At 34.9% G+C, this 14,591-nt stretch overlaps 1 long non-coding RNA gene across 1 annotated transcript in view; it reads right to left on the bottom strand.

Annotated features, from left to right (window-relative positions):
• Positions 1-3,989: 3,989 nt before the first annotated feature.
• LOC136844676 (uncharacterized) overlaps positions 3,990-14,591 on the bottom strand; it is a 182,716-nt gene continuing 172,114 nt past the window's right edge. Inside the window, exon 3 of the long non-coding RNA XR_010854963.1 lies at positions 3,990-4,060. This is a non-coding gene — a long non-coding RNA (uncharacterized lncRNA). The remainder of the gene's footprint in view (positions 4,061-14,591) is intronic.

Raw genomic sequence — 14,591 nt, forward strand, 5'->3', positions numbered from 1 at the left:
TATTTTGACATTATAATTACTTATTTATACAAAGCGTATTTTATTAATGTGTTAACTTATTCATTTAATATCGCGGATACTTAACAAAGCATGATATAGTGACGTCTAGGATATTATTATTATTATTATTAATATATATATATATATACATACATACATACAGTATATATATACATATATATTAGCTTAACCATACCGCCAAAACAGGTGGCAATATAAGAGATGGTCGCCACGTCCTCCAGAATCGTGGACTAACCTTTATTAAGTCTGACTATTTAGAAGGTAAGCCAGGGCTGGACGACGGCAATTCTCATTAGCCGAATACTATCGTTATCACACACACAATTACATGGATACCCAATGTATTTTATTTATATATATTTATTATCATATTTTTAGTTATTACTATAGCTTTCTTTGTTACAATTACCACATTAACTTCCTGATATTAAAATCACAAGATTATTCATTTGTTATTATTATTATTATTATTATTATTATTATTATTATTATTATTAACAAATAAGTTTGCACTATTGTTATCACTGATATCACTACAATAATTAAGTCTTTACAACTAAGAGTCATTTCATACCAAACTCACGGCAGAATCTTTGAAAATAAAGAAACAAATAAATAATTTCATAGATAATGAATAAGTGAAAAATGACAGAACTTAACCAGATTAATCACTTCGACAACTGCCAAAGACATCCTTAACCTTGACTAACCACAGAATGGTTAATGTTAAGTATACCTTAGTTTAACCAGACCACTGAGCTGATTAACAGCTCTCCTAGGGCTGACCCGAAGGATTAGATTTATTTTACGTGGCTAAGAACCAGTTGGTTACCTAGCAACGGGACCTACAGCTTATTGTGGAATCTGAACCACATTATAGCGGGAAATGAACTTCTATCACCAGAAATAGATTCCTCTAATTCTCCATTGGCCGGTCGGAGATTCGAACTCGCGGCCAGCAGAGTGCTAGCTGAGAACGGAGCCCACTCGCCCAACAAAGAACTTACTAACCACAGAGACCTCTGGCTTTTCGTTGTTTCCTGATCCTTATGGAAGACCCCGTAGGAGGGTAGTGTCATCAGTGAACACCATGCGGTGCACTGTAGGCATTACTTGAGGTTCTTTGCAGCGTGCCTTCAGCCCCTAGCTGCAACCCCTATTGTTCCTATTACTGTACCTCCTTTCATATTCTCTTTCTCCCATCTTACTTTCCACCCTCTCCTAACAATTGATCCATAGTGCAACTGCTTTGAGGTTTTCCTCCTGTTACACCTTTTTTAAACTTTTACTGTCAATTTCCGTTTCAGCGCTGAATGACTTCATTGGTCCCAGTGCTTGGTCTTTGGCCTAAATTCTATATTCAATTCAACTTTATGGAAGAATTCGTATTAAGAGTTGGTGGGGTGAGAATTGAATTATTTCCCCCTCACTGTTTATGACGCTTTTGTCTTTTTGGGGGGAGGGGATGTTTGAAAGAGTGTGTGTTTTTGTGTCCATAAACAAGCAGAATATCTTAGAAAAGATGGAAGTAATTGGTGAAACTTGGCAATTATAAAACTTAGAGTACCATGGTTCTTATCGTTCTTTCGTTTATGTATCGAATATTGTAGCCAAGTTGTAGAAATGGTATCTGACAAACCGGATCTTTTGTGATACTGTCAACCAAAAGCTATAAGCACACAAACACAACACATATATGCATACACACACACACACACATATATATATATATATATATATATATATATATATATATATATATATATATATTATATACAGTATATATATATATATATATATGGATGGAAAAATAAATGTTAATAGAGATAGTTGAGGCTTGGAAAAGCAGTTCATTTGTGTATTTGTAATTGGCAGTTAATAGTTATAAGTACTTCTTTCATATATATATATATATATATATATATATATATATATATATATATATATATATCTATATATATATATATATATATATATATATATATATATATATATATATATATGCACACACAAACACACACATATATATATATGGGCTGGGATTTAGTTAAAGCCTGAATTTGAAAGGGACTGCTATTTCGTTTTTTCTCAGGAGCCATCATTTTCTAAAGAATAAGGATTTAATGCAGAATATATGTATATATATACATTATATAAAATATACATACATACATATGCATATATCCTTTGAGCAAAAGAAATTAGTGTCTTGCCGTACACCGACAAACTCTTTTAACCCTCTACAAATAACCTGGAGACAAAAGAGGGATTTCCAATGAATAACTTAATTGACGCGTAGGAAGAACACGTCCAATAATTGAGAGTGAGGAATATCAGAGTGAGGAATACCAATCTTCCTCAAAGTCACTTTCTACGAAACCCATCCACGACCCCGATTGAATTGAATGTTATTCAATTAATTTCTCGGCGTGGATGATATATCAAGCTTCTGACAACTGAATCATAAAGAGTCGTGAAAAAGTGTTCGAGGTGTGTGTGTGTGTGTGTATACTGTGGTTGGTGTTGTATATGTGAATGAAAATGAGGGAATGTTTTTCAGTTATGACTTTGGCCGACAAACCTCTACAGACAGAAGTCTTATTAGATGGACCTGTATCACAAAATGAAAAGTCTAATTAGATGTACCTGTATCACAAAATGAAGCCTTATTAGATGTAACTGCATCACAAGGCGAAAAGTCTTATTAGATGTACCTGTGCCACAAAATTAAAAACTATTTCAGTCTGTTGGGAGCAAGGAAGGAAATAACGCTTACTCTTTAAATAACATTTTCTCCTCCAGCTCTGTTACCTTGAATGGAAATTGGGGCAGACGAGTGAACTGAATTAATGTGCCAAAATGTTCCGCGCAACGAATGCTCTCAAAAAATTATTCTGCTTCTTATACAACCTTTCCTCTGTCAGCTCAATTAGCTTAAACAGATATTTGAGTTGTCCATGAACTGAACTGGTGCATAAAGACGTTCAGGATAACAAATGCTTTTAAGAATAAGTAAAAAATGCGCTAAAGTTTCTTCGGCGCAAACGAGTTTTCTGTAAAGCCGCTACATCGTACAATCAAGGCCACCGAAAATAGATCTATCTTTCCGTGGTCTCGGTATAATGCTGTGTGAGCCGCGGACCATGAAACTTCAACCACGGCCCGGTGGTGGCCCGTCCTACATCGTTGCCAGATGCACGATTACGGCTAACTTTATCCTTAAATAAAATAAAAACTGCTGAGGCTAGAGGGCTGCAATTTGGTATGTTTGATGATTGGAGAGTAGATGATCAACATACCAATTTGCAGCCCTCTAGCCTCAGTAGTTTTTAAGATCTGAGGGCGGACAGAAAAAGTGCGGCCAGAATAAAGCGCGGACGGACAGACAAAGCCGGCACAACAGTTTTCTTTTACAGTAAACTAAAAATCGCCGTTCTAATGTCTGATAAAACGTCATGACAAATACGAGAAAAGTTTGCCCGAGTTTCAAAATGCCGGGCGACCGATGCAACGCGATGCTTTTCAGTTGAAATGAAATGAATCGTAATAAAATATCAGTACTATCAACAATAAATGAAGCTTAGAATATACAATTTAGGCTCAAGCCAAACCGCTGGGACCTATGAGGTCATTCAGCGCTGCAAGGGAAACTAACAGTAAGAAGGTCTGAAAGGTGTAACGGGAGGAAAACCTCGCAGTTGCACTATGAAACAAGTGTTAGAGAGGGTGGAAAGTCAGAGGGAAGAAAGAGAATATGAATGGAGGCACAGCAAAAGGAATGGAAGGGGTTGCAGCTAGGGGCCGAAGGGACGCTGCAAAGAACATTAAGTAATGCCTACAGTGCACCACGTGAGGTGCACTGACGGCACTACCCCTACTACGGGGAATAAAACGGGCGAAAAAATAACTGCATTTTGCTGTAGGCGATCAGCTAAGACTGAAAGGAAAATAATTCGCACTTACCGTTTACAGTCCCGTAATCCTTGGGAACGCGAGAGAGTCGGGCAAATTCAAGCGTCCTGAATGTCAAATGCCTCGCCTGGAAGTGAAAAGGTTCAGTCGTCTATAACGCTATCATTTTAAGAACTATGAGGAGTAAAAAAAAATTAACTGCTAAACCTACGTATATAGTTAAAATATTTCATTTCCATATTTTTTTCTTCGCCTCCTTCTTTCAGGTTTAACATGAATACATACAAGTATTTAGATTATATATATATATATATATATATATATATATATATATATATATATATATATATATATATATATATATACATATATATATATATATATAGAGAGAGAGAGAGACTGTTACACGACGTCCATAATAATTATACGGTCTCAAAGCTGGCGTTGCAAAATCAGCCAATCAATCACTCATCCTTTCTTAATTCAATCTCCAGCAGTCGTTACAATAGCACCAGCCTATCACCATTCCCAATGAATATGTAGAACATTATCAATGGAGATAAAAAAATAACTTTAGCTTTTGTCATCAGCGGAAGTAAGAATTCAGCAACCACTATTCTTTCCACATCTGTTATGGTGACTGAGTGTCCACTCGACAAATAGTGTGTTATATTTTTAGTTTTCTGTAAAAGAAAACTATTGAGATGGCTTTGTCTGTCCACCCTCAGATCTTAAAACCTATCGAGGCTAGAAGGCTGCAAATTAGTATGTTGCTCATCCACCCTCCAATAATCAAACATATCAAATTGCAGCCCTCTAGCCTTAGTAGTTTTTATTTTATTTAAGGTTAAAGGTAGCCATGACCGCGCCTCTGGCAACGCTATAGGACAGGCCACCACCGAGCCGTGGTTGAAATTTTCATGGGCCGCGAGTCATACAAGCATTATACGCTGTACAGAAAACTCGATTTTCTGCGCATTTTTTTACTAGTTTAAAATGTTCATGAAAGATTTGTACCAAAATATAATATTTCTTAAAATACACAAAACATATTTCCCTCTACAAATTCATTTGACATATTATTTATATCGAGTCAAGAAAAATGCAAATTCACATCATTTAAAAGTATATAATAATGAAAGAACTGCATCAAAATTCAAAATACGATATTTTTGTACAAATGCAAAACGTATTAACCATTAGAAATTATTCCCTTTACGTAACATTTGAAACGAGTCCAGACAAACGCAAAATCAGTTTATCTAAAAAGTATATGTTGACGAAAGGTTTTGCATCAAAGTAAAAATACTGCCCTTCAGAAATTTCCTTGACATCTTATTTGGAGCATGTCAAGGAAAATATAAATTCGCATCATTAAAAAGTATATGTGCATGACAGATCTTCATTATAATATAATATGTTTTGAAATGCACATGACATATTTCCCTCTAGAAACTGCCTTCAACATATAACGAAAGAGTCAGGAAAAATGTAAATTCGTATCATTTAGAAGTATATGTTCATGAGGGGTATGCATTAAAATACAATATCTTTATAAATGCCCAAAACATATTTCCCTTTCGAAATTCCTTTATCTTTGTAAATATACAAAAAGTATTAAGTTTAGGAATTCCTTTAGTCTGTCGGCTGAGGGGGATTTCGTAGAATAATGTTGTACCCTAAGTTTGTCACCTATTTTCAATAGTAGAATATGGGTCATCAGAGAAGGCAGGGTAGACTTTTGGCTTGATGGGCATTTGGCAGAAATGCAGGCTTATTTAGGGGGTCATTGTGAAAAAGGTGACTCAAAATAATGAGTGAAGACTCTTTAAAGTGTCATAACTTCTTTCAAAAGCATAAAGGAATAGTAAATGACCACCCAGAATGTTCGTCTCTGAACGCCCTACAAGACGATACATAACAAAAAACTTTTCTGTCACAATGACCCCTTAAACAAGCCTGAAATTCTGCCAAATGCCCATCAAGCCAAAAGTCTACCCTGCCTTTTCTGATGACCAATTTGTTCTACTGTTGAAAACAGGTGACAAACTTACGGTTCTACTGTTGAAAATAGGTGACAAACTTAGGGCCAGATATAAATTTCTGGCGCATCTGGATCAAACCCAGGTCATTCAATTGAAAGGGAAAGGGCACTGTCAACTGAACCACACAAGTGAGGGCACAACATTTTTCTACGAAAACCCTCTCAGCCGATGACTACCTTGACGTATTATCTGGAACGATTCAAGAAAAATGCAAATTCGCATCGTCTGAAAGTCTGAATATAAAATCTGAATCATCTAAAATCATCCGCGTTAAACAACAAAAGGCGCATTATTTTCCATTAAACAACAAACCGGGATAACCAACCAGAAATGTAATCGACAGAGAATGTAATCAGCCAATAACTATTCAACCGTAAATAACTATCCACTATGGCGACCGTAACAATTAACGAATGGAAATCGGTCATCATTACGCGAGATTGATGCTGATGATGGTATCGAAATCAGCAGACGGAAATTAAAATGGCAATTGTAAGCTTCGATTGTATTGTTTGTAGGTGTTTATATATAAAATGGTAATGATACATGAGCTTTTTGAAAATATATTTCGTTTTTATGTAAGGATATATAAGCCTTACTTTTATATATGTGTGTATATATATATATATATATATATATATATATATATATATATATATATATATATATATATATATATACATATTCATATACACACAAATATATATATATATGTATATATATATATATATATGTATATATAAATATGTAAATATATCTATATATATATATACATATATATATATATATATATATATATATATATATATATATATATATATATATATATATATATAAACACATTACACACACACACACACACACACACATATATATATATATATATATATATATATATATATATATATATATATATGTGTGTGTGTGTGTGTGTGTGTGTGTGTGTGTGTGTGTATCTGTGCATGTGTGTGTATGTGTTTTGTGAAGCTTTAATATTTATTCATCTAAACATGTATTTCACGTGTGGAGCTAAAACTCACACTAAATCTTAACTTTCAGGATGTACCTGAATTTAAATGAGCATAAACCATTCGCAAGTGTTTGCCCATAAAATTGTATTTTACCAAAGTTTAAAAAAAAGTAGATGCTATCTCCTTTCTGAATATATTAAATCTTATTTGAATTAATATGCCTGTTCCAACATATGTGACTATAAATATTAGCGCAAGGAAAAGAAGAAAATAAGTGCTAATATTTTAGAATGATATATTTTTATGAAGTTTGGATACGGAGCTGGAAACACAGGTAAAAAATGTGCCGAAGTTTCTTCGGCGCAATCGAGTTTTCTGTACATCGTATAATCAAGGCCACCGAAAATAAATCCATCTTTCGGTGGTGTCGGCATAATACTGTATGAGCCGCGGCCCATGAAACTTTAACTACGGGCCGGTGTTGGCCTGGCCTCAATCGTTGCCAGAGGCACGATTATGGCTAAAACCTTAAATAAAATAAAAACTACTGATGCTAGAGGGCTGCAATTTGGTATGTTTGATGATTAGAAAGTAGGTGATCAATATACCAATTTGCAGCCCTCTAGCATCAGTAGTTTTTAAGATCTGAGAGCGGACAGAAAAATAGTGCGGACGGCCAGACAAAGCCGGCACAACAGTTTTCTTTTCAGAAAACTAAAAATGGGTCATTTACAATAATACAGAATTAATCCCACATATGTTTACAGTACTTTTGATATAGGTCGATTAATGGCAATTTTTTTGTAACAAAACCCTGGGTACTTTCACTTATATATTTTTTTCCTACCTGAAATAATTTGGTATTTTTCGGGGGTCTCTCTCTCTCTCTCTCTCTCTCTCTCTCTCTCTCTCTCTCTCTCTCTCTCTCTCTCTCTCTCTTCAAGATTTAAAAGTAAATAACGGTATTGAAAATTTTTAAAGTAAAAGTTATGGTACCCCAAAACGGTAATGATTGCTTTCAAAGCTTTTAACGGCCAAAAATTATTTAATTCAACAATTAAAAACTATTCATAAGATCACTCAAGGTTTGTAAAGTAAAACACATGAAGTCAAAATATTCCAAAGCAAAAACTAATGCTATGCAAAGATTTAAAAAAATCCTCATACAATAGTGGTAGTCAGTTTTATCTGAAACAAAGTGAAAATAAATGCCATGTATAATGGTACTTAAACATCGCAGAGCTAAACGTAACGTAATCCACAGACGCAGCTAAAAGAAAAGAAAAAGAAAACATATTTAGGAGCAAAAAAAAAAAAAAAAAAAATATATATATATATATATATATATATATATATATATATATATATATATATATATATATATATATATATATATATATATATATTATATTAATAGGGGTATCTATCGATATTACAGTAAGTGTAGCAGTAATAAAAGCACCCAAACTACGAACGAGGATAATGATAATCAAAGGTTTAAACACCAACCCCGCCTCCAAAAAAAAAAAAAAAAAAAAACAGTTTCCAGCGACTTCAAAACAACAAAAGAAATAAAACATCTTTCAAAAAAAGTATTGCAAAAATCTGAAAGCAACAATTTAAGGTATCGCTCGACTTCCAAGATATGCAGAGAAAAAATATGGGCAGCAAATGCCTTTGATGCAATGGCAAATACCCAAGGGCATGGCCCATCCTTCGCTGTTCGTGTCTGCTGGATAATTTACATATTTAAGCTCATGTCCAGACTGCTTGCAACAAATTTCATGCAATTTCGCCGTGCAATTGGACCGGGCTGATTATACCCGACACTGAGTAGGGTGATTTTAGCATGAGGGTGGGGAGGAGAGAGAGGGGGGAGGGGTGGATGGGTGGAGGGAGGAAAGAAATTTGCATTATTTATGGGTAGAGATGGAATTATAGACTAAATATTATTTGAGAGAGAGAGAGAGAGAGAGAGAGAGAGAGAGAGAGAGAGAGAGAGAGAGAGAGAGAGAGAGAGAACTTATGAATGCCCTGTGAGTGGTTTCACCCCAATTGGTTAGGATTACCTCCTCGGCGGGCCTCCCGTTTTGACAGCGTAAAATTTGACAGGCGAATGCAATCTACCGCCTAGATCTCTCTCTCTCTCTCTCTCTCTCTCTCTCTCTCTCTCTCTCTCTCTCTCTCTCTCTCTCCACATACTGGCTGCAAGATACAACAGTACAATAGTCATTTAACATTTAGGCATCTAATTCATTGCTTACATTAAGGGTGGCATACTGGATTTCGGGAACAAGCTATTCTTGCCTCCTCGTCCAGATCATAAACAAAGTACGGGCTCTAAACGAGAGAGAGAGAGAGAGAGAGAGAGAGAGAGAGAGAGAGAGAGAGAGAGAGAGAGAGAGAGAGAGAGAGAGAAAGAGAGAGAGAGAAATATTTTCAAAAACGAAAACGTTGAATGTAAATTCTGCTAATATTTATGATTGCAGAGGTGAGAGAGAGTAATATGATTCTTTGCAAAGAAGAAAAACGGTGAAAATTACTTTTGAATGCGTCTCAGAGAGAGAGAGAGAGAGAGAGAGAGAGAGAGAGAGAGAGAGAGAGAGAGAGAGAGAGAGAGAAAATAAACTTATATATGCTTACAGAGTAGTACATTTGCTGTGTATCTTATTTGTGAGAGAGAGAGAGAGAGAGAGAGAGAGAGAGAGAGAGAGAGAGAGAGAGAGAGAGAGAGAGAGAGAGAGAGAGAGAAAAAATTTTTTTCGAAAACGAAAACGCTGAATGTGAATTCTGCTTATATTTATGTGTGCAGAGGTGAGAGAGAGTAATATTATTATTTGCAAAAGAAGAAAAAAGTTGAAAATTAACTTTGAGTGCGTCTCAGGAGAGAGAGAGAGAGAGAGAGAGAGAGAGAGAGAGAGAGAGAGAGAGAGAGAGAGAGAGGGAGAGAGAGAGATTTACATTCTTACATTTGCCGTGTATCTTATTTGTGTGTGTGTGTGAGAGAGAGAGAGAGAGAAATTTATATATTCTTACAGAGTAGTACATTTGTCGTGTGTGTGTGTGTGTGCGTTGAGAGAGAGAGAGAGAGAGAGAGAGAGAGAGAGAGAGAGAGAGAGAGAGAGAGAGAGAGAGAGAGAAATATATACATTCTTACAAAGTAGTGCATTTCTCGTGTATCTTATTTTTATGTTTGTGAGAGAGAGATAGAGAGAGAGAGAGAGAGAGAGAGAGAGAGAGAGAGAGAGAGAGAGAGAGAGAGAGAGATCTATCACAATCTAACCTAGAATGCTATTCACTTACTGCAATGCCATCTGTTACAATAACTACAATGTGCTTGAATTTTACATTAATGCTTAATCGAACACGTATGAATTTGTGAGAGTGGCAGAAATGTGATTAATGGAGGGATATAAACGATCAGAAAGCATTTGGGACATGACGGAAAAAAGAGAATTCAGTTAAGTATTTATCCAACTGCAACGGGAATAACAGTACTGAAGTGAATGGGGAGAATCGACTGCTCTAATTACTGTAAATAAATGTATTAATCTACAATTTCAAGGGATACCTATCTCCACTTTGCCCTTTTCAATTTAAGCGTTACAAAATGTCGAAGAAGTTAATGGCTGTAATGTACAATGTAGGAACGTTAATTTAGTGTTCATTACCGTACACTGTGGTAGATTCATTATATATATATATATATATATATATATATATATATATATATATATATATATATATATATATATATATATATATATATATATATATATATATATATATATATAGGACCTCAAACAGGATGGTATCTAATGAAAATTTTATTCACAAAGCTACAAGCTTTCATGGACTAACCTCTCCCCATCGGCCGTTAACCGTTAAATGGGGACAGGTTAGTCCTTGAAAGCTCGTGACTTCTTGTGAATTTAATCTCCGTCAGATACCATCCCACTTAAAGGATGTCCTGTTATTCTTGGTTTGAATGCACAGCGCAGATGTGAAAGTGATCAAGTTTAATCTATAACATATATACATACATACATACATATATATATATATATATATATATATATATATATATATATATATATATGTGTGTGTGTGTGTGTGTGTGTGTGTGTGTGTGTGTGTGTTTATGGTAGGTATGTACTGTATGTATATATGCATGTATGCAATAAACAAAGAGATGATTACCAGGGAATCTGCCATGGAAGATACAATGTATAACAGCACGAACAGGTAGAACTGTCAGGTGTACAAATTCTCTCGTCATTACTCTTGTATACCTGAAGAAGCAAAACTGAATTGGATGAACAGCCAGCAAGACGATGATGGATTTTGGAATCACTGTTTACAAACGGCCTCGTTAAGGCCGACAGGCCGCCTCATCTGTCATTTGCAAACCCGAAATCTGCAACCTTCACGTTGTCTGACTCAGCGACTGTTCATCTTTTTTTACGTCCCGTGTTGAAATTCTTTTCCAACTTCTGTACTCAGGGATCTTTATTAATTTAAACCCGTCTTCGTTTCTTTACGATTGGACTGATTCAGCGACTGTTTATTTTCTTTCATGTCCAGCTTTGGAATTCTTCCCCAACTTCTGTACCGTGGGATCCGAATCCCTATTATTTCAAATTCGTCTTCGTTTCTTTATGCATGAAATAAAAGAAAATTTTTTGCACCTATTTTACATTTTTATTTTAATAATAAACTTCTTATAATTTTAATAAGGTATTACGGTTGCTGTCATTAACACCAACTTTACCCCTAACATCATAATCATCAAGCATACCAGCGCCGTGAAAGATGACGGTAATATAAGAGAGGGTCGGGACAGCAAGTCCTGACCTTAGGGACATTACGAAGTGTCTCGAAGCTCGGAGAAGGATAAGTTTATTCTACATATTAATATAAGGTCAGAGAGACTGACACGGGACGGACGGCAAGTGTAAACATGTAGCTAATGACCGGTACTCTAGTAGGCTACACTATCGTTGTTACACACAGAAATAATAAATGTATAGGTATGAATTACACTGCCATTTATATAGTGACATTAATAGAAAATAATAATACTGGTATACAATTCCTTTTCAGTAAATATTTTTGCTGACCATATTCTTTGGAAGCTTGAACTTCAAGTCAATGGTCCCTGTGGGCTTGTTCCATATGAACAGGGTTAATTTTCTGAATAATAATAATAATAATAATAATAATAATAATAATAATAATAATAATAATAATAATAATAATAATAAATCTTCTGAATAATAATAAAAATAATAATAAATATAAAAATAATAATAATAATAATATAATAATAATAATAATAATAATAATAATAATCTACCCTACAGCTAAGCTAAAGTACGCGGCTGTGGACTGTCAAAACATTTGATTTGACGATAGAGCACGAGGCAATGCCAGCAAAGTTTGTTTGCGATATTAAGTAAACAAGAGCCTCATGGCAATCATAAGGAGACAGATATAATATCAAAGAGGCAAACAATGGTGTTTGCAAAGTGAAATGGATTTCACGTTTTGCGATACAGAAATACTCGGGATATGTGACACGTGCCGGTGAGAAAATTACTTATCAATTTTGAAATCCATATTTCATTCTCGTCATGATTTTCACTTCAAAGTTAGAGCACAAAAAGGAAATAAATTATTAAATGTCTCTACGTATACTGTGACCAGCCAAGAAGTCTAACTAAAATGTATTATTATTATTATTATTATTATTATTATTATTCTAAAGTAAGGCCTTCTTTTTCAGGCTGACGGTAAATATCCACCGTTGATATCCACCGTTGAGATCATTGAAGTTAATCGTGATTGGTGGAAGCTCATGTTTGAAGATAATCGTGCCTGGTGGAAGCTCATGCTACCACCAATCACGACTGGGGTTAGCATGAGCTTTCACCAATCACGATTGGTGGTGGCATGAGCTTCCACTCATCACGATTAGTTTCAGTGATAGGTGGAAGCTAATCGTGATTGGTGGAAGCTCATGCTACTCGCCACTCACCGAAGGTTACAGTATAAATGCATCAGCCAATCAGAATCAAGACTGTACCTTCCATGATATCCGATGCGGACATTTACTGACATGTTTCCGAAGGTGACAATGAGATTGACGGCAGAGTTTGAGAAGTTGGACGGCTAAGTAAGAAGGCATCAAAGAAAGCGGATGAGGGTAGAAGACAAAACTGAAAACATTTACCAACTACCGCCTACAGTAGGCCACGAAAAGGCAAGGAGTAAGCGGTGGTTGTTACTTCCTCTGGATAAGAAGTCACTTGCATACCGAAAGTAATTATAAATAATGATAATAAGAAGTCAAATAACTCTAATCAAAGAGGTCAAATAACTCTCATACGAGGTCAAATAATTCTAATAAAAGATGTCAAATAACTCTAATCAAAGAGGTCAAATAACTCTCATAAGAGGTCAAATAACTCTATAAAAGAAGTCAAATAACTCTCATAAAAGAGGTCAAATAACTCTAATAAAAGAGGTCAAATAACTCTAATAAAAGAGGTCAAATAATTGTAATCAAAGAGGTCAACTAACTCTCTTAAGAGGTCAAATAACTCTAATAAAAGAGGTCAAATAACTTTAATAAAAGTCAAATAACTTTAATAAAAGAGGTCAAATAACTTTAATAAAAGAGGTCAAATAACTCTAAAAAAGAAGTCAAATAACTCTAAAAAAGAGGCCAAATAACTCTAAAAAAAGAGGTCAAATAACTCCTAAAAAAGAGGTCAAATAACTCTAAGGAAAGAGGTCAAATAACTCTAACAAAAGACAAAGACAGCATGTATAAAATTCATACTTTACAAAGGGCATTTCCAGTGCAGATAAATTGTATTATGAAGGGGAAAAATAGAATAACGATAAAAATTATACGAACAAAAACACAATAACACCGAACAAATTTAAACATTTCTAAACACAATAACCAGATGTTGAGGGGGCATGATAAGAATAGCAGGAATGACAGATAAACACAATACAAATAGTTAGATGAGAAAAATAATTATATAAACTTTTTCAACTGAAACACTTAAAACAATTTCAAACAATTTAAACCAATTTCCAACAATGACACATCTCCAAACGCAAGATAAAAAGAAATTAGACGAACAAAGAAAAAAAAAGTAAAAAATGCACCAAAGTTTCTTCGGCGCAATCGAGTTTTCTGTACAGCGTATAATGCTATATGAGCCGCGGCCCATGAAACTTTCAGCCACGGCCCGGTTATGACCTGCTTATAGCGTTGCCAGACGCACGATCACGGCTAATTTTAACCTTGAACAAAATAAAAACTACTGAGGCTAGAGGGCTGCAATTTGGTATGTTAGATGATTGGAGGGTGGATGATCAACATACCAAATTGCAGCCCTCTAGCCTAATTAGTTTTTAAGATCTGAGGGCGGACAGACAAAGCCATCTCAGTAGTTTTCTTTAACAGAAAACTAAAATCCTATAAAAAAATTCTACAAAAACAGCTCAGACGCTGAAACAAAAAACAAACAGAAACATAAAAGTGTCAGTAAATACGCGTCTGCTGGGATGCCTTGATGGCGCTTTCAAAGTGGCAAGAAGAAGAAGAAGAAGAAGAAGAAGAAGA

The sequence above is a fragment of the Macrobrachium rosenbergii genome, chromosome 13, assembly GCF_040412425.1.
Source record: "Macrobrachium rosenbergii isolate ZJJX-2024 chromosome 13, ASM4041242v1, whole genome shotgun sequence".
Taxonomy (NCBI): Eukaryota; Metazoa; Arthropoda; class Malacostraca; order Decapoda; family Palaemonidae; genus Macrobrachium; species Macrobrachium rosenbergii.